General features: G+C 36.6%; 2 pseudogenes across 1 annotated transcript; one reads left to right on the forward strand and one right to left on the reverse strand.

The window, feature by feature from the left end:
- The first annotated feature begins 4904 nt into the window (after window positions 1–4904).
- Window positions 4905–10346, forward strand: LOC143568024 (glucose-1-phosphate adenylyltransferase small subunit, chloroplastic/amyloplastic-like; annotated as a pseudogene). The gene is made up of 8 exons (XR_013141512.1): window positions 4905–5145; window positions 7387–7683; window positions 7764–8213; window positions 8960–9063; window positions 9147–9259; window positions 9425–9523; window positions 9597–9716; window positions 9991–10346. The product of XR_013141512.1 is annotated as a glucose-1-phosphate adenylyltransferase small subunit, chloroplastic/amyloplastic-like (transcript).
- A 460-nt stretch (window positions 10347–10806) lies between these two features.
- On the reverse strand, window positions 10807–14956 carry LOC143568028 (receptor-like protein 6; annotated as a pseudogene).
- Between the last annotated feature and the right edge of the window lie 5798 nt (window positions 14957–20754).

The following is a 20754-nucleotide window of genomic DNA, read 5'->3' on the forward strand; positions in this document are numbered from 1 at the left end:
TACGCATAAGACCATGTGTAGTCATAACTTTCCAACCCTAGACGTTATGGGTCATGTGGCGCCCGAGAGAGTTATGGTTTATTTTTGCAATAAGAGGGTGTAGTCAACCCCCTAGGCGTTATTCGTCACGTGGCGCCCAGTCACTTATATACTTTTTTGTTTTTGTTTTTGTTTTTTTATTTTTTATTAAGAATCCGCCATGTATGCTCTTTTTGAAAAACGGCGGTGGAGGAGAGCTAGGGGTGGCAATCTTGACCCATGGGTTGAATGGGTTGTATCAAAATGTATAATATGGGTCAGAATGGGTCAGACTAAAAAAAGAAAAAAGAAAATGATTGAGGGTCAAAACGGGTTGACATTTCTCGGTTTTTTTTTTTTTTTTTTTTTTTTTTTTTTTTATGGAACGAGAAAAACGGGAAAAACTTTTTGGTATTTTTGCTTTTTACGTTTTTGATTTATATATCGAGTTATAAATTTTTAATTACATATTTTTTGAATTTTTTGGTGAGGGGTTTTGAAATGTGTCAAAATGGGTTGAGATTTCAAAACCCCTCACCAAAAAATTCAAAAAAAATAATTAAAAAATTATAACTCGATATATAAATCAAAAACGTAAAAAGTAAAAATATCAAAAAGTTTTTCCCGTTTTTCTCGTTCCATTAAAAAAAAAAAAACCCCGAGAAATGTCAACCCTTTTTGACCCGTTTCAAACATTTTCCTTTTTTAGTTTGACCCATTCTGACCCATATTATACATTTTGATACAACCCATTCAACCAATGGGTCAAGATGGCCACCCCTAAGGAGAGCTAACAGAATTCATATAAGTTGTCGTTAGTACTATCGCACTCGTAACCGCCTCTTCCTCCATGTCGTCTTTGGCTTGTCGGTCGGGCCTGAAAAATTGATTATATATAGTAGGAGAATCCATTTTATAGGGAAGTTGGTGTTAAGAAATATAGTAGAAAGAAAGATTTATAAATTTGGTGAGTTTTAATTGAGGATAAAGTTGGTTAATATATATAAAACAATTTTGTTTACAACGGCCATATGACCGTTAGGGAGGGGGGGTGTTAAATTTTTTTTTTTTTAATTCTGAGCCTACATGCGTTATCCACAAAACGCTAGAACGAATTCGAACACCCAAAACGCCGGGGGCATACCGCCCGCCATAACTTGCCACTACGGTTGGTCTAACTGTTTTTGTGTGGGATTTGTCTTTTAAATGCAACACTATTTCTTCACTTTTTAACCACCTTGAGTCGCGTGATGAATATTCAAGTCTTAACCGTCACTCTCCTATATCATTGAGCGAGAAGGGTAATTGCAAAATCACAATGCTACCAATAAAAATATTAACGACTGTGTTAGTTGAAAGTTTTAAACGTATTAATAATCATTCAAACAGGAAAAAAAAATTAGAAACTAATAATGCCTATATTTTTAGAAGAAAATAAAAGAGAGACAAAAATAACAAAGAGAATTCCTTTAGTGGAAGAGAGCAAAAAGAAGATTTGAGAATACTTAATTTAGTTATCAAAGGAATACAAACACTTACACAAGCATAGTTTAGTCAATAAAGTAGTTAAGACAATTAAATATATTTTAATTGAAAAACTTCTATTTAATTAAAGTAATAATGTTACTCTTAAAAAACTCTAATCTTTCTATCTTCTATTATCTAATAAATAAAATAGTGAAAACACGTATTAATTTTATATTTTTATATGCCACCTAAAAATTGATTTTTCGTATTTCTCTTCTTTAGATGTCACATATCAACTTCTCTTTCAGTTATTTTGATTTCTCGCATCTCTCTCCCAATTAAAGATCATAACTTTTTTTAATTCGGAGAATAATACGATTACATATAAAACATATTTTTTAATTGGGTGTAAAATGTATATAAAAAATATATGATATATTATTTAAAACAATCACTTAAAAAAACTATTTAAAAAATATATGATATATTATTTAAAACAATTATTGACAATGAAAGATTTGAAATATGTTATGCATCAGTTCAAATCCCGAGCTCATTCGGGTTTTTGTCCCATCGTGTGTTACGAGTGGCAACCGGCTGTATGGTTTCCCGAGAGAATGTCCATGCCAAACTCTAAAACCCGCATGAACCTGACTAGATAACATAGCCTGATCAGAGTGGGACAACGATCTCTCTAAACTATCATTCCAAAAAATAATAATAATAATTATTATTAAAGTGAGATGGGAAAGAGTAGATATTCTTCTTATCCCTTAAACTCAGAGATGCATGTCCCGTTATAACGGAACAGGACGGTTCCTCATTCATTATAATAATTATAATAATATATTCTCGAATATACCTTTTCCGTGTCGTTACCCTCACTCAAAGTAACCAGGTCATGTGATCACATTAATATAAATATAAAACTAGTAGTAATATATATGACGGCGTTATAATATTAATAATAATAATTTAAAGAAGTGTATCCAAATAACTTTTAAATTCCCGTATTGCCCTCCATTAATCACATGTGATGTTTATAGCATAAGAAATTATATAAGAGTTGTTTTTTAAAAAAATGGATCATTTAGTAAACACGTTTCATAGATTTGATAATCAATTTGAAAGTTATAGATTTTTTATTTTATATTTGTTATACTGTAACGACTTTAGTATTTATCAATTATCACTTAAAAGTTTGTTAAACTAATGTTAAAGAACATAAGTAATACTCTTAGTAAAGATTTCCTCGAGTTGGAATGAAATAAAAATACGGGACTTTTAGAATTTTATTTTTACAAAGCAAAACAAGTAATCACGAATATGTTTATCTTTTCAAATAACTTAAAAAGTCATTTTTCATCATTTAGTATGTTTTTTTGTATAACTTTGGACTAAATTGAAGACGCTATCCAAGTGAAGGTCTAAAGCTCTAGCTTGAGTTTATACCCTGCAAAGTTAACCCTGAACAAAACTACAAATCCAGTGGTATAGGAACGTAAACTATAGTGTACACATATCACCAAATTAGTTTAGAGGTCAAAATTATTGAGATAAAATGCAAACCCAGAATTAGCGTGCTAGTGGTCAATAGGATTATGAGAGATCCAAGTTTCGATCAAGAAATTAAAACCGGACAAGACCTGTTCGGTTGAGAATGAGAAAGTAAATTACGTATCTCTAACCATTAAATACATCATTGATTGATTTACCAATTTCTACACGGAATATTGTGCTTTCACTCGTCATTACATGCCTTATAGTAACGTTTGAGGCTTTCTTTGTGGATATTGTAGGTGAAAATGGATATGTTTAACATATCTGATATCTTGAGCAATCTAATTTAACCTAGTGTTTTTAACTCTTCAGTTTTGAACCGAACTATCAAACCAAATAAACAAATTTATCCAAAAAGAAAAACCAAACACCGATTGTACAGACGTATAATCAAATTAGTGTAAGTCCGGTTCCAATAATCCGATAGTTCACCTAGTCAAAATCATTCATTACGCATCCCTCTTAATATTTTTTTTTAAAAAAAGGAAAGAAAGAAAGCATGTAAAAAGGTCATAATAATAACTCTTGAAAGTTACTTCAAAACCAATATTGCAATCAAATAATCATACAATCATTTCACAAAATCTCAAAATAATTATAATAACATTAACAAGAATTGGTATTTATTAATCCCAACTTCTATCTTTGGGTCGTTGTCGGTCCTAGTTAACGTATTGGTTGCTGACAGTCTCATCTTTTGATGTATATGTTTCTAACGATTCACGACTAACAAAATCCTAACGCCGTTACTTGATGGTCTCCGAAAAAAAGTTTTGCCCGGAAAAGCCATATTTTTTTGTCGGAAAACTTAACTTGAACACCACCAACCGATTCCGTGATGGTTCTAGGGTTCCGACAACCTCAACAGTTGAGGCTTTAATAGAAAAAAATTCCTAAAAGCTTCGATCCAAGGTTGCAAAAATAGTTGAGACGAAAATGTTTATTTCGACCAAAAACGTTTTTCCGGTAACCTACAACTAACGACGTTAAAATTCTGTTAGTTGTGGACCATTGAAAACAAATAAGTTAAAAGCAGTGGCGAAGCTTGGACGAAGATGTCCAGGGGGCCGAACGAAAATACACATTAGAAAAACCCTAAACGGAGGGGGCCCGGATCAAATTTTTGGTTGAAAACAAGTAAATTTACACTACATATAAAAAATATCGGACATAAAAAGGTAAATTTAAACTACTGCGGAAAAAAAACGGAGGGATCCGGGCCATCCCGGGCCTCAACTATCCTTCGCCAATGGTTAAAAAATGAGATAATTTATTAGTTGAGACCGACAATGACAAAAATACACCTAAGAATAATAACAATAGTTATAAGACTATTCGCTATGGTGAGGGGCTTCGAAGCCCCTCCACAGTGCTACGTAAGCGCCACGTGGGCACTGGGGGCTTCGAAGCCCCACCCGAAAGTCGCCCCTCTATGGTGCGGGGGCTTCGACGCCCCTTTAATACATATATACATATGTATGTATGTGTGTTTGAGAGATATAGAGAGAGGGCCCCACCATCCAATCCTCATCCGCGCCCAACGTCACAACCACCTTTCCCTCGGCGCCCTTGGTTGGACCGCACCCCACAGCGGTGTTCCGCGCCCAACGGTGCCCGCCACATCACCCTTCGGAGCCCCATAGCGACCGGTCTAATAATAATAATAATAAAATAAGCTCTAACCAAGGGCAAAAGGGGAATAAAGCAAAGTCAGTCTAGATATCCCCAAGGGAGTAGTTATAGTTTACCAGATCTATCACACTCACACACTTCACGAGTACTTCACTTTCACACTTTCACCTCACCACCTCATCATTCACCATTCATTCATCAATGGCAGCGGCAGCGGCAGCGGCAGCAGCAATCGGATCACTAACTCCACCGCATTTCTTCAACTCCACCGGCCGGAGAAACATGACATCATCTTCATCCTGCCGGTCCTTATCATTCTCATCGTCTAACCTCTCCGGCGACAAAATACCTTCCGCTTCGTTCGCCACACGACGTCGTTCTGTAACCAGACGCCACGTCATCGTCTCGCCTAAGTCCGTTTCCGATTCCAAAAATTCGCAGACATGCCTTGATCCTGACGCTAGTCAGGTATAGAATAATATGAATTATATTTTGTTTATATATATATATGATCGTCTTGTGATTTTAGGTTGAATTTTATTATTAGGTGATTTGAAGTCGTATTCTGTTTAGATCTAGCTGAGTACATTTATAGTTAATCAGCTTAAAGTTATTATTATTATTATTTATTTATTGTATGTAAGTAGATTAGTTAGATAATGACTGTTAGTCAGTTAATTAGTGGTTAAACAGATAATAGTTTCTTCTGTTTTATTTATTATTAGTATGATCGTTATATGCTTTTAGGTAGGTTATATTTTGCTTTAGCGATTTAGGTTAAATTTTAGGTGGTTTGAGCTTGAATTCTGTTTAGATATAGGTGACTACATAAGTACATATACATTAATTAGCTTAACTAGATTATTATTATTATTATTGTTATTATTGTTATAATTTGTTATTATTTTTAATTGTATGTAACCTAATCTCTGTTAATATTCCTAATTTTTTTTTGATCAATTGAAATCTTTAATTATGTTGAAACATCCAAATGATTTACAATGAAGTGGCAGGTAAGCGGGCAACAAGCTGCGCCGCAACCAACTTTTGGATAGCAAACCCAATCCTACTAAAAACAAAGTTTCGATTCTTATGGGCTGATACGTTACTATGCGCAACTTTTTGAACCATATTCAAAAACTTTCTGTTAATATTAAATCTAACTTTATTATTTATTATTATTTTGTGTTACCTAATTTGATGCTTTAGTTGGATAATGACTGTTAGTCCGTTAATTAGCTGTTAAACAGTTAGTCAGTTACTAGTTGTGACTTATCGGTATATCATTATATGCTTTTAGGTAAGTTTTAGGAGATTTGAGCTCGAATTCGGTTTAGATCTAGTAGAGTACAAGTACGTTAATTAGCTTAACTTTTTTATTATTATTATTATTATTATTATTATTATTTATTATTATTATTATTTATTTATTATTGTATGTAACCTAATTTGATGCATTAGTTGGATAATGACTGTTAGTCGGTTAATTAACCGGTAAACAGATAATAGTTATGACTTATCATTTTCCTTTGTTATACTCTCATTGTAGCGATTCAGGTTAAATTTTAGGTGATTTGAGCTTGAATTCTGTTTTGATCTACTTTAGTGCAATTACGATAATTAGCTCAACTAGATTATATTATTATTATTGTATGTAACCCAATTTGATATATTAGTTAGATAATGACTGTTAGTCGCATTAAACAGCTAATAGTTATGACTTATCAATTATCATTTTCCTCTGTTTTATTCTCAGCTGTACCGATTTAGGTTAAATTTTAGGTGACTTGAGCTTAAATTCTGTTTGATCTAGTGGAGTACAAATACATTGTTATTGGTGTTAACTTGTTCAGAGAGAGTATTATGAAGGTTTTAGAAAGTTATATGGATACAAATTACTAAAAATTCAATAGAAGTAGAGGATCAGAGGTCATGTAGAAAATAATTATTAATATTATGATCCTCATTTTCCTCTGTTTTATTCTCAGCATGATCGTGTAGGTTATGATCCGTTGTAGCGATTTGGTTTAGATTTTAGGTGTCTTGAGCTCGAATTATGTTTAGATCTAGTTCAGTAAACATACGTTAATTAGCTTAACTTTATTAATAATTTAATATCATGATTAATTAATGAATGCAACCTAATATCTGTTAATATTAAAGTTAACATTATTTTTAGTTAGATGACGACTGTTAGTTAATTAGTCATTAAAAGTTCAACAGCGGTTGATTGTTAATTGCCATTAAACGGTTGATTGACCGTATATGTGTACGTATGTATAAATGTTATTGCCGTTGTATTCAAACTACTACGTTATTTGATACTTATCAAAATCGTTTAACCATCGATTTTTCGGTTTCTGATTGGTTTTTTCGGTTTCATGCACACCTCCAGATACATGATTTAATATCCTAGGCAAATCGTATATTGTTTGTGGATAACAGAGTTGCTGAATTCATAATAAATGGAAAAAAATTAGATAAACTATGATTTGGATATGATTTGTTAATGGTTTAATGTCCTCCATATAGAAGACGCCTTTATGTGATATATATAGATAGATATAAACAGATGCAATCATACATTGAGCTGTGAATGCATAGCAATATCTTTATTATTTTATTGCATTTCAAATGATAGCATCACAATGAGGTTTCATTTTTGTTCAAGATGTTAAATTTGTTTAATTGCTTGTATGATTTCTCCAGAGTGTTTTGGGGATAATACTTGGAGGTGGAGCTGGTACGCGCCTGTATCCTTTAACAAAAAAGAGAGCAAAGCCTGCTGTTCCTTTAGGAGCAAACTACAGGCTTATTGACATTCCTGTCAGCAACTGCTTGAACAGCAATATATCCAAGATTTATGTTCTCACACAATTTAACTCTGCATCCCTCAATCGCCACCTGTCACGCGCATATGCAAGTAACATGGGTGGTTACAAGAATGAAGGGTTTGTTGAAGTCCTTGCTGCTCAACAGAGTCCTGAAAATCCAAACTGGTTTCAAGTAATTATGAATCAAATATACTTAATCTGCATTTACCATATTAATCTCGGCTATATCATAATATGTTTTAATGGTTACAGGGTACTGCTGATGCTGTAAGGCAGTATTTATGGCTGTTTGAAGAGCATAATGTTCTAGAGTTTCTCATCCTTGCTGGAGATCACCTATACCGTATGGATTACGAGAGATTTATTCAAGCTCACAGAGAAACCGATGCTGACATCACTGTTGCTGCTCTGCCAATGGATGAGAAACGTGCTACTGCGTTTGGTTTGATGAAGATTGACGAAGAAGGGCGCATAATTGAGTTTGCTGAGAAACCGAAAGGAGAACAACTGAAAGCTATGAAAGTTGATACTACAATTTTGGGACTTGACGAAGAGAGAGCTAAAGAAATGCCTTATATTGCTAGTATGGGTATTTATGTTGTTAGTAAAGATGTGATGTTGAATTTGCTTAAAGATAAGTTCCCTGGAGCTAATGATTTTGGAAGTGAAGTGATTCCTGGAGCAACTTCTATTGGGCTAAGGGTATATTTCTTTCTTTAGCTTTTGTTTCTTTATTTTTTGTTCGAATTTATTATTTATTAATAACAGGGAAGCGTTGAAACCGACCAAATCGCCTAAACCGAAACAAGTCGGCTGGTTTGAAATCCAGATGTTTGGTTCATTGTTTGGTTTTTGTGATTTGCTGCTTTTAGCGGTTCGGTTTTGAACCAGCCGTGTAAGCAAACCAATCTTTAACTTTTATTATTTATATATCTTTTTAATTTTTGGAATATGTACATGTTTTATCATCATCAACCATTATCAGTTTTTTATTTTATTAATAAAAACTAATTTTTTTGAAAAAATATAATATAAAATCTGGTAGGTTCAGCTCGTCTGACTCACACATCCAAGCCGGCTGGTTTGGTTTGTGGTTCTCCGAAACCGTAGCTGGCGGTTTGGCCCGGAATTTCACCAAAACCGGCTGAACCGGACCGGTTGATCATGAACTCTCCTATTAGTAACTCCTGATAAAAAATTATAATAATCCAAAATCTTTGATTAAACAACAGTATCTATTACATTTAACTTATATGTGTCAGAGAATATATATATGTTACTAGGAATGTATTTAATTTAAAAAAATGTAAGGGGCATATTTTATTGTTGTCAGATTTTACTGATATTTTATTGTTATCAGATTACAGATAGCAATAAGGCTAATTTTTCATTTTCATTTTTTGTTTTTTGCGATAGCATGTGAACTAATAATTTATATATATGCATAGGTACAAGCTTATCTTTATGACGGATACTGGGAAGACATTGGTACAATTGAGGCCTTTTATAATGCCAATTTAGGAATTACAAAAAAACCAGTACCAGATTTCAGGTAATATTATTATTTAAAAAAACATTATTAATGTTTCTTTTTCACTATTATAAAACTCTTGTGTTCTTGAATGCTTAATGTAGCTTCTATGATCGTTCGGCCCCCAATTTACACCCAACCGCGATACTTGCCTCCTTCCAAGATGCTCGATGCTGATGTCACCGATAGTGTTATCGGTGAAGGGTGTGTGATTAAGGTTAGAAAATAATGGTTCTGGTTAGTCAATGGGTCAACATGGGTTTGGGTCAAAACGGGTCAAACCGACACACCAATGTTTTTATCCATTTTTCTTGAGTGTGATAAATAAATGTATAATAAATATGATTAAATTTATTGTATTATAACAATAATGGTTATGCAGAACTGCAAAATTCATCATTCTGTCGTTGGGCTTCGATCTTGCATAGCTGAAGGTGCGGTAATTGAAGATTCATTGCTTATGGGAGCAGATTATTATGAGGTAATAATTACATCATTAATATTTTTAACATTACATATATTATTGAAACTGATAACATGTTTTTATGGTCTAGACTGATGCTGACAGAAGGCTTCTTGCTGCAAAAGGTAGTGTTCCGATCGGTATTGGAAAGAACACTCATATCAAAAGAGCTATCATTGACAAGAACGCACGCATTGGGGACAATGTGAAGGTAACTTGTCGTAACATTTATTTTAGTTCAATGCACAGATACGTGGCAATTTTAACACGTTTAATTATCAATATGTCTTCGCGTCACGGTCCATTCATAACGTGTCAAATGAATCAAATTGCATGAAACAGAAACAATGCCCAAATCAGATGCGACATATGCAAATTTTAATCTGTGAAAAAAAGACAAGATTATAAACAGCGATAACATTCGATATTGTTACTTCTAAATTACTACCATTTCATTGTTAGCATCTTTCCTTTTGTGATGACAGATTATAAACAGTGATAACATTCAAGAAGCAGCACGAGAAACGGAAGGGTACTTCATTAAAAGCGGGATCGTGACAGTTATCAAAGACGCGTTGATTCCTTCTGGTAGCATAATTTAAAAGATTTACAATCTTGATAGCCATTGGTGAGGATTCGATGTAAGGTACCTTACAGTATCTTGTTACAGAACTACGCATTATGGTACCCGAAGAGAAAGCATGTCGCGCGTAAAATGTGAAAATTATTATTTTATTTAATAAAAACTTAAACTTAATGCGGATGAGATTATATATGGTTTCGAATACTATATCTATGCTGTACTTGTACTTCTCATGTTTCTAGTAAAAAGGCATTTTGTTCAAATTAACGAGTTTATAAACAACTGTATTTTTCTCTCTCGGTTTTAACAAACACTTTGGTTGTTAAATTAATGTCATGACATTTCCCATAGATATCAACCAACACACTAGATAGAAAACCGTTGCGATAAAGGCGTAGATCAGCAAAAGTTGCAAGCACACCAGTAACCGTCACATGATTCAGCTGCATATTTAACTGTTCTTGAAAGATGATTGCATGTTTCTAAACGCCTTTAACGTTTCATTGGCCAGCCCGTATAGTTGAAATTTCTGATATAAGAACATTAAATGACACTATATTTGGTTTCAAACCTACGATTACCATCTAGGAAATTAACATATAACAGTTGTTCTTGTCGCCGCTTCTTGCATACCAAGAAACCAATGTGTTATTGGTGATTTCATTAGGTAATAATACTTCATTTTGCATGGATTCCAAAAATCCCCAATGCATTTTTATATCTATACTTCTGTAACATTACCTGACAACATTGTATTCCATACAACCAAAACTTCCACATTTTGCATGCGCATCGACTAAAGATCCCTGCAGGTATATATTTCCACAAAGTTCGGTTTATATAGTGTACACAAACTCATACAGAAAAGTAAAAAAACATTAGATATTCAGAAAATTGAGAAAAAAACAATATAGCACACATTTGTTGTGACCGAGTACACTTACATATTACACGATATAAAACATATAATTAAGAAGAAGCATATATTGCTATTATTCATCTTGGAAATTAAAATCAGAAAGCACATTAGTTTTTCCTCGTGTTCCTTAATGGCCTTACCCATCTGTGCTTCCTCACGACACCGAATCGTTCAAGGAGCCAATTACCATACCTTGCAAATAGAAAGTTCCCAATAAGAATTCCAATTACCAGACCACTTCCGACTCCCAATAATATTACCATCCAATCGATTATGTTACTTGGCAAAAGAGACTCATACTCATCGCTGCTTGTTGCTGGAACTGGAAGTACGGTTGATGCATTTGAATTTTCACATTCTTTGGATAATGGTTTCCCACACAATCCCGGATTGCCCAAGTAGGAATTATTCTCAAATGTATTGAACTGTTTCCCTTGCGGTATGCGCCCGTCAAGGTGGTTGAAGGACACATTCAGAATAGCAAGGAAGCCAAGTTGCAACAATTGTTGTGGGATTTGTCTTGATAACTCGTTTTGGGAAAGATCCAAAGATTCAAGATTCTTTAGGTTTCCCAAGGATGGCAGGATACGCCCGGTAAATTGGTTGTGGGAAAGATTAAGAGATTCAAGCCCATGAAGATCCTGGAGTGATTGTGGGATTGGCCCTTCAAAGTTGTTACATGAGAGATCGATGGCTGTGAATATGCTTAGAATTTTCTCGTACTCTCTTTTAACACCTTTGTTTGTTAACGTCATTGAGTATTGGATCGTAGCAACGGTCATATAAAGATTGAAATGAAACAGGTTTCCCATAGGAGACGATCCATCCGGAAAAACTCATTGCATTCCACGTTTGGAATGATCTATATGACAATTTACCGCTAAAATTATTGTTGGAAATGTCTATGATCCGTAACTTGAGAAACGGTGAACTACTAATTGAAAGACCGTGAATTGCCCCATAAAACTTGTTGGACCTCAAGATAAGCACTTGCAGATTGGAAAGAGCTCCCAACCAGAGAGGAAAAACATCTTTAAAAGAGTTATCTGCAAGAGAGAGAAACTCTAAATTGGTACAATTAGCCAAAGATTTTGACACTTGTCCGGTAAAACGATTTTCGCTCAAATCAATCTCCTTAACATGGCTTCCTTGTTTACATGTATTCATCATTGGCCCATGAAAATTATTTCGTTTCAGATCTAAAACCAACAACGAACTGTTTTAAGTTTTCAAAACATGGAGGAAGGGTTCCAGTCATCTTTGAAGAAACGTGGATCTACTCACTGGTAGCAGATCTACTTTCCTCGGGTGTGATTATACTATTTCACCGATGGTTCTTCTGGATCAGTGTTCTTCCACCTACAAAATGAACAGCGCCGTTACTTACCCCTCGGAAAGGGACAGAGGGGTCCTCTTTGGGGTAACCCTCCGGCGTGAGAATAAGTATGTGTAGGAGAAGATAATAATGTGAGAGTAAGGGAATTGGGAGAGTATTGCTTAATAGCTGAATACTGTATGTTACTCTGTATGATTATGTGATTGTCTCTCTGTGTATGAGAAAGTAACTGACTAGGGCTGTCTGTCAGTGAATGTAATTGAATATGCTTCAATGTGAATCAATGTCTGTAACTGTCAATGATTGAGTATGAATGTGTCCATCAAAGTGGAGTTGATGCTGTATTTATAGTGCTAGGGTTTCCACTGATTAGGCTCAACCTCGTTGGCCTCCTCCAATCGCACTGCGCCACGTGTCCTCTGGGACACCTGGCGCTTTCTAGTTGGTTGTAATCACGTGGTAGCACATGTGTCATGCTGAGTTGTCGACCTTTCATTTGGCAGCTGTCAACATCAGCATATTCTTACTCATTAAAAAGATGCCTTCTGGAAGGTTGTCTGACGTGCACAATCAAGGTTGCCCTAATCCTGATTTGGATAAGGACGAGGTCGATTATGTGCATGTGTGATATGCGCCCATCCTGAGGATGCGCGAGGTCTTCTCTTTATTCTCACGCGCAGATATTTCATGCGCAGATGTGATATGCATGAGCATGTGATATGCGCCGCGCGCTGGTGCGCCGCGCACATATGTGATGCGCGAGCATATGTGTGCCTGGGCAGATGTGATATGCACGAGCATGTGATATGCGCCGCGCGCATATGTGATGCACGAGCATATGTGTGCCTGGGCATATGATGCCTGAGCATGTTTTGTATGCGCCATGCGCATAGGTTTTGGCTTTGTGCCTTCATAATGTGTTTATCTTGTGGGTTGACCCGCCTTGCTCGGTGTTGAGGCGGGTACATACCTCTTCAATCTTGTTTGAAGACAAATCTAGGAATTGAAGGGATTTCATTTCACATATCCATGGTGGTATTTCTCCTATTATATTATTGTTCGAAACATCATAAAAGACGATGGTGTGTGGAGGAGTTGGAAGCTGCCCTTGTAGCTGATTATATTTCATCTCAAATACTTCCAAACGAATCCATGGGAGAAAACGAGAGTGCTGATGATAGCCAGTGATGGAGTTGCTTGAAAGGTCAATCATTCGTAATGTTTCTTGGCTGTTATTCCAAATCCAATGTGGCATGAGGCCTTTAATCTCATTGTTGTCAAGAAATAGAACTTCCATTTTCATTTGGAAGCGCAAAAAAGATGGGAACTCCTTCAAGTCGCATGACACCATATTCAGATATTCCAATTCGGGTAGGGTTTCATTGGTGTAGTTGTTTTTGGTTACAAATGACAAGCTATTACCACCTAAAATCAAATTTTCGAGTTTGTTGAGTCCTAAAAATGAATCTAGGTTCACCGTGCCGCTAAAATTGTTATAACCTATAGAAAGATCTTTGAGACTTTTGAAATTCAAAAACGAACTTGAAATGTGTCCTTGCAATTGATTATACTCAAGGCTTAAAGTTCTTAGTTGGGTGAGGTTCATAAATGAAGATGGAAGACGACCAGAAATAAAATTATCTTCCATTGTCAAAAATCTAAGTTTGGTTAGATTTACAAGATAGGGTAGGATTTCACCTTCTATGTTCATATAACTCAGATCCAATACCTCAAGCTTAGTAAGTTTGTTTATCCAATCATACACGCTTCCTTTCTCAAAACTATTTTTTCCAAGTGCCAAAACAGTGAGTTTCGAAAGACTTGCCAATGAAGGGACTAATCCGGTGATCAGCTCATTTGAATTAAGAGACAAGTAAGTTAGTTGCGTCAAGTTAGGGAGTGAACTTGGAATACGCCCTGAGAAATGACAACTTATGAGGGATAGGTGTTCCAAATGGTTTAGGTTTCTTATGGACTCTGGCATTATCCCAATAAAACCTGTAAAATCCAGCGTGAGATGCTGAAGTAAGCTGTCGTTATGAAATTCAGGCAAGGAACCAATGAGATTGGAATCGTTTCTCATGCGAAGATATTGCAATTTCGGTAAGTGAAAATTTTCCAAGGGAAATTCGTCTCAAAGCTCACAGTTATCGAGTTCTATAGACCTCGAGGAAGAAAAATTGGCCAAGAAACGAGGTACGGAGGAACTAAGGTCCACCCCAGAGAGATGGAGGTTTTCGAGTCTGGTCATGTTTTGCAACAAGTACTCAAGGCCATGGCTTTGAAGCTTCAGGGGATTCCATGATAGATCTAACCAGGAAAGTTGTTTAAGGTGAGATATTTCATTTGGAATTTGGCCATTGAATTGAGAATTTGAGAGATCAAGGATTCTTAACTGCTTTAGATGGGCAATCTCCGAGGGGATTTGAGATTCAAAAAAGTTGTTCATAGAGAGGTTGAGCACCTGAAGATGAACAAGCTTGAACAAGGTACTACTAGAGTTTATAGTTCCACTGAGAGAGCTTCTGCTCAAGTCAAGCCCGACCACATGGCCCTTATCGCTACACACCACACCATCCCACAAACAACAATCAGAATCTGATGTATTGCTTTTGATCTTTTTCCAAGAATCTAACTTCTGAAAAGCATCATAATTTCGATGAAGAATGGTTTGCTGAAATTCAAACAATGCTGAACACTCTTCATCATGGCTGAACAATGATGCGAAGCATGTTAGAAAGAGTAATAAGTATACAAAGGAGAAGGTTTGCAAGAGGATGGAAGCCATGAAAAGAAGTAGTTTAATTTCAACATCTTACTACTAGAAAGACTTTATATAAACACCCATAAGGAAAAGGTAAATGTAATAAATTAAAAATCACATTCTAAACTACTTTTAGAAATAATTTTTTTTTATGAAAAATGCCTATTTAAACAACTCAACTCGCTTAATTTTAATACCACCATAATACTCGTTTATTAGAAGAGTTAAAATGTCCGACTCAAAACCTTGTTATAGAGGTGGCTCAACCATTTTGAGGGTTTAAAAAGCTGATGTTGTTCCAATGGTTATTTGTTGGTCGAAAGAAACTATAAGATATTAGAGAGGAATCAAAATTAACATTTCAGCGTTTTTTTTCTTTCTGTTTTTCTTTGTTTTTTTTTATAAATTTTTCAGCATATGGCCGAAGGCTTGAGTTCTTCAGAGACTCAACTTCGATCCCTACTTGTGTTACTTTTAAAGAATTATGGCAATGAAGGATTTGAGTTAGGTCTTACGAACCCACCCGTCGTCCCACCGTATGTTACGCAAGACATTTATACTCTTGTGATGGCACAACAACTTTCAAGTAGCAGTCGGCGGTAGTTATTGTCCCATCGTATGTTACGAAAGAGAGTTTTGCTCTTGTGATTTTACAATGTTGTTAAGTAACAATCAGCGGTATGGTTTCCTAGTGAACGCCCAAGTCGAGCTAGAGTAGGACAACATATCGGTCCAGAGTAGGAGAACGACACTCTCTAAATTTGAAAAGTAATATGCCATAATACACTAGATATGCGTCGTTCAAAAATAAATGACTTACGTACATTATAATTAATGCTCATTCAATACCCACTACCCGTAAGCTAACTACCACTAAAACTTAAATATGTTTGTGCGTGTTCTATTTATTAAAAGAGTATAAACATATTTCTCTCTAAATTAGGCCTCTCTTCATTATAATGAAGGCTCTACTAGTTATAACGATGTCCCATTTTAAATAGACTTTGTGTTCGATCAAAGTACTTTCTTAGCACTAAAAGATTAGTTTCCCCGTTAAAAAGGATTTGGGGTTTACAGTTTACTGTTTCATATTTTCTAAATTTAAACAACAAATTTTGTTTGAATCCTTTATGTTATTGTTCAGCTGATACTTATTCAGTTAGCTGTTTCCATTTTTTTTCAGGTGGCCTTCACTATAGTTTTTGGATTAGGTTATGGTGTTATATGTCGGGGATTGGTAACTATTTGACAGGAGCAAAAAATTTAGAAAGAACAAAAATTTAGAAACAACAAATTTTGTTTGAATCCTTCATGTTATTGTTCAGCTGATACTTATTCAGTTAGCTGTTTCCTTTTTTTCAGGTGGCCTTCACTATAGTTTTTGGATTAGGTTATGGTGTTATATGTCGAGGATTGGTAACTATTTGACAGGAGCAAAAAATTTAGAAAGAACAAAAATTTAGAAACAACAAATTTTGTTTGAATCCTTCATGTTATTGTTCAGCTGATACTTATTCAGTTAGTTGTTTCCTTTTTTTCAGGTGACTTTCACTATAGTTTTTGGATTAGGTTATGGTGTTATACGTCGGGGATTGGTAACTATTTGACAGGAGCAAAAAATTTAGAAAGAACAAAAATTTAGAAACAACAAATTTTGTTTGAATCCTTCATGTTATTGTTCAGCTGATACTTATTCAGTTAGCTGTTTCCTTTTTTTTTCAGGTGGCCTTCACTATAGTTTTTGGATTAGGTTATGGTGTTATATGTCGGGGATTGATAACTATTTGACAGGAGCAAAAAATTTAGAAAGAACAAAAATTTAGAAACAACAAATTTTGTTTGAATCCTTCATGTTATTGTTCAGCTGATACTTATTTAGCTAGCTGTTTCCTTTTTTTTCAGGTGGCCTTCACTATAGTTTTTGGATTAGGTTATGGTGTTATATGTCGGGGATTGGTAACTATTTGACAGGAGCAAAAAATTTAGAAAGAACAAAAATTTAGAAACAACAAATTTTGTTTGAATCCTTCATGTTATTGTTCAGCTGATACTTATTCAGTTAGCTGTTTCCTTTTTTTTCAGGTGGCCTTCACTATAGTTTTTGGATTAGGTTATGGTGTTATATGTCGGGGATTGATAACTATTTGACAGGAGCAAAAAATTTAGAAAGAACAAAAACAAAATCCCTAAAAAATCCATTTAACATAGGAATTTTGGTTTCCATCATGGAAACATTGTAACTTCTATGAATAGTGTTTTGTACTTTGAGGCTAGCTAGTAGCTAGGCCTCATAATTGAATATATGAAGTTGATATACATGGCTCATTCAATAGTTCTATTTATAATCTTAACACCAAAAACTGGTAACAACATGTAAGTTGGTTTAGAAACAAAAGAACACGGCATATAAACGGATGTATGAACGTTTAGAAAAAAAAGAGGGGGAACATGCTATGTTTTAGATTGCCAAAGCCAGGGAGCGTAGAAGGCAAGATCTAGGGCCTGTGAAGTTCATAAAGGATACAGATGAGCATTACTGGTCAAGGAGCAGGACATCAAGCTAAGATGGCAAACCTACTTCCACAATCTTTTTAACAATGGGAGAGCGTACCAAGAAGAATATGACAACACAACCTTCCAACGACAACAACCGAATAACTGCTACTGCCGACGGATCACACGGGAAGAGGTTCAGACTGCACTTAGGAGGATGGGAACGGCTAAGGTGGTTAGCCCAGACAACATACCCATCGAGGTGTGAAAGTGTCTGAGAGAGGAATGAGTCATGTGGTTAACTACTTTGTTCAATATTATCCTCATCCTCAAATATGGTAAGATGCCAGACCAGTGGAGGAGCAGCGTTGTAGTTCCTATCTATAAGAACAAAGGAGACGCCCAATATTGTGGTAACTACCGAGGAATCAAACTACTAAGCCATACCATGAACTTATGGGAAAGAGTGATTGAGGTTAGACTTAGACGGGAAACTCAGGTTACGGTGAACCAATTTGGCTTCATGCCGAGGCGTTGCACCAGAGGCAATACACCTTATAAGAAGATTGATGGAAAAGTATAGGGAGAAGAAGCGGGACCTGCATATGGTGTTTATTGATGTAGAAAAGGCCTACAACAGCGTGCCACAACAAGTGCTTTGGGAGTGCTTGGAGGGTAGAGGAGTCCCAAGGAAATATATAAAAATAATTATGGATATGTATACCATGATATTGTGTTAGTTGCTGAGAGAAAACAAGGCCTAAACATGAGGCTAGAGGAGTGGCGAACAACCTTAGAGACAAAAGGTTTACGGATTAGTCGCTCTAAAACGGAGTACCTCCACTGTGATTTTGGTGGAGTAAATGACAATGAGGACGCCCAGATCACCATTGAAGGGCAAGTGGTTCCACAGGTAATGAAGTTCAAGTATCTAGGATCATTTATTCAGAGTGATGGGGAATTAGACAGTAATGTGACCCATCGAGTTCAGGTAGGACGGTGTAGATGGAAAGGTGCCACAAGTATATTATGCGACAAGAGTTTCCCAATTAAAGTAAAGGGAATATTTTATAGGGTAGCAGTTAGACCTGCAATGCTATATGGAACAGATTGTTGGCCCATCAAGAAGGAAAAAGTGCGGAAGATGGAGGTAGCAGAGATGAGAATGCTACGCTGGATGTGTGGGCACACAAGGTTAGACTGAATTAGAAACGTTGTGTTTCGGGAGAGATTAGGGGTAGCTAATATATCAGACGAGTTAAGAGAGTGGAGATTGAGATGGTTCGTACATGTGAAGAGAAGACATACGACGAATCCTGTTCTCACGAACTGGCGGTGATGTGCCCGCAGATGGTAGACCCGCCAAGTAAGAGGATTGAGATGTATATTGATGGTGTGGTACCCCAGATTCAGTGTATGATGACGTCTTCCAAACCGACCACTATTCAGCATGCGATCCGAATAGCCCACAAGCTGACGGATCAAGCAGTGACCCAAGGTGCATTACCACCTAGAGGTTACACCTCTAAAACCCTTGACAACTCGAGCAATGACAACAACAACTCAAGGAATGGAAAGAGAAAGTTTGACAACACAAGGTCCTAATCATCGACCCCCCCCCCCACAGCAACAACACCACCGTAAACCCGAACTCGCTCGGAACTTCAATAATCAGAGTTCCAACAGTGGCGGACAGGGTTCAAGCAACTATGCTGGAAAGTACCCGAAGTGTAACAAGTGCAACTATCACCATGCTGGCCCATGCGACCGTATCAAGTGTCCGCGATGCAGTAAATTGGGTCATCAGGCTAAGGACTTTAGAGGAGAACTCGCAAGAAAGGGTGCTCCTAAACAGCCTGCAACAACGAAAGGGTGCTTTGAGTGTGGTCAGGATGGTCATTTCAGGAAAGACTGTCTTAAGATTAAACAAAATGAGGGTAACGGAGGCAACAACAACAACGGAGGCGATACTAAGGGTAGAGCCTTTGTCATTGGATTGGGCCAAGCCCGCAGAGATCTGAACATGGTTACCGGCAAGTTTCCTGTAAACGACTGTTTTGCTTCTGTATTGTTTGACACTGGAGCTGATAGGAGTTTTGTGCCGAAAGCCTTTAGTGAACTCTTAGACTTAACTCCAACCCCGTTAGATGCTAAGTTTCCTGTTGAATTAGCTGACGGCAAGTCTATAGAAACAACTCATGTACTAGCGGGATGTAAGTTGAAACTGTCGGGTCATACCTTCGATATCGACCTCTTACCCTTTACACTTGGTAGTTTCGACGTTGTTGTCGGCATGGACTGGCTATCCGAGAATAGAGCTGAGATTATATGCCATGATAAGATAGTTTGTATCACTACTCCTTCTGGCGAAATCATCTCGGTACAGGGAGAGAAGAGCGGCATGACCACTAGCATCATCACCCTCATGAAGGCGCATAAATATTTACGAAAGGGTCATCTGGCGATTTTAGCTCATGTTATCGAGAAACCCGAGGAGGAGAAGTGGATCAAAGACATACCGATTGTGCGAGAGTTTCCCGAAGTCTTCCCGGAAGACTTTCCAGGACTCCCACCCATTCGTCAAGTCGAGTTCCAAATCGACTTAGCCCTCGGTGCGGCACCCATAGCACCAGCCCCGTATCGGCTCGCACCGGAGGAGCTTCAGGAGTTGTCCACTCAGTTGCAGGACTTGTTGGATAATGGTTTCATCTGACCCAGCTCATCACCATGGGGAGCCCCTGTCCTATTTGCCCGAAAGAAAGACGGACTTTCCGCATGTGCATCGACTACCGATAGCTGAACAAGGTGACGGTCAAGAACCGCTATCCCCTACCCCGAATTTATGATCTTTTCGACCAACTTCAAGGATCGAGTTACTACTCGAAGATCGATCTGAGATCTGGTTACCATCAATTAAGAGTGTGCGAAGAAGACATTTCGAAGACGACGTTCAGAACTCGGTACGGTCACTATGAGTTTTCGGTTATGCCTTTTGGCTTAACCAATGCACCAGCCGTATTTATGGACCTCATGAACAGAGTTTGCAAGTCGTACCTCAACAAGTTTGTTATTGTTTTCATTGACGATATCCTCATCTACTCCAAGAACAAGACCGATCATGAAGAACATTTGAGGTTAATTCTGGAATTGCTAA

Source organism: Bidens hawaiensis, unplaced genomic scaffold (genome assembly GCF_021521415.1).
Source record: "Bidens hawaiensis isolate Kalapana, Puna unplaced genomic scaffold, B.hawaiensis_p1.1 tig00023792_1, whole genome shotgun sequence".
Lineage (NCBI taxonomy): Eukaryota > Viridiplantae > Streptophyta > Magnoliopsida > Asterales > Asteraceae > Bidens > Bidens hawaiensis.